The sequence below is a fragment of the Oncorhynchus clarkii genome, chromosome 5, assembly GCF_045791955.1.
Source record: "Oncorhynchus clarkii lewisi isolate Uvic-CL-2024 chromosome 5, UVic_Ocla_1.0, whole genome shotgun sequence".
Lineage (NCBI taxonomy): Eukaryota > Metazoa > Chordata > Actinopteri > Salmoniformes > Salmonidae > Oncorhynchus > Oncorhynchus clarkii.
In genome coordinates this window covers 38,839,349-38,840,846 of record NC_092151.1, presented here as the reverse complement: position 1 = coordinate 38,840,846, position 1,498 = coordinate 38,839,349, and positions in this window count along the sequence as shown.

Genomic DNA, 1,498 nt, shown 5'->3' with positions numbered 1-1,498 from the left:
AGTCCTTCCTGCTCAGGGACGTGTGGAAAGAGCAACAACGCCTAGAACACACTGCGTCAGCCTTTGAGCACACCTTGGTTAAGTTATTGATTATATTGACCATGATGAGGGAAAGCTATTATTATTGCTTGGCAAGAAAAATAAAGGACTACGTATGTTTAATCCAGAGAAGACAACTGTTTTTCATTTTATTTAGATATATTTTCCCCACCAACTGATGAGTTGTAAAAGTTGAATTAATGATTCTATATTGAGCTCATTTCCCCCATAATTATTCTGGTCATAGATGGGATATAACATACTTATAAGAAATACAGACCAAATAGTACCGAATTAAGTTTCTGGAATGTTATTTTGATCAAACACCATATTTAATGTCCCCCTTCCAAATGTATTTTTTAGTAGCAGACATTGAAACTTGCATGATGTAATGAGTTCAAGGCATCGTAAGGAAAGGTTCGTTTGCAAGTATTTCACTTTAAAGTCTACACCAGTGGTATTCGGCGGATGTGATAAATAACATTTGATTTGATGTCTCATCGCGGGCAAATACAAAATACTGTACCACTTTCTCTTGGTATTCCTTGACGGGAAACTGCGTGTTCTTTGTACCGCGAGTTACATGTGATTTGTCTCCATCTAACGGAAATGATGTGAATGCACAGGATTTGGTAAAAAACCATTACGTCACCATATCACATTGCATTATGTGTTGAAATTAGACATTTTTATTTTACCTTTATTTAACTCGGCAAGTCAGTTAAGAACACATTATTGCGCCTTAGACCGCTGCGCCACTCGGGACCCCAAAGTTGAAATTTGATTGGATTTGTACATAACATAAAAAGGGCATAATGATTTTCTCGTGAACCCGTTACCATGAAGCACAGTAATGTTAGATATTGTACCATTTGTAAATTATATTTTATGCAAATGCGATGCTACTTTTCATTCTGAGTCCATGAAGTTCAAACCGATTAAAAAACGCAGCACAAACAAAAACCGAGATAGACGATACATGTTAAGGACCAGTGGTGTAAAGTACTTAGTGAAAATACTTTAAAGTACAGCATACGTCGTTTTGGGGAGTATCTGTACTTTACTATTTATATTTCACTACATTCCTAAAGAAAATGATGCACTTTTTACTCCATACATTTTTCCCTGACACCCAAATGTACTCGTTACATTTTGAATGCTTGGCAGGACAACAAAATGGTCCAATTCACACACTTATCAAGAGAACATCCCTGGTCATCCCTATTGCCTCTGATCTGGCGGACTCATTAAACACAAACGCTCGTTTTTAAAAGATGAGTGTTGGTGTGCCCGACTATCCGTAAATGTAAAAAAAATGTATAGGTTCCGTCTGGTTTGCTTAATATAAGACATTTGAAATTATTTATACTTTAACTACTTAAGTATATGTCAGCAATTACATCTACTTTTGATGCTTATGTATATTTAAAGCACAATACTTTCACTCAAGTAGTATTTT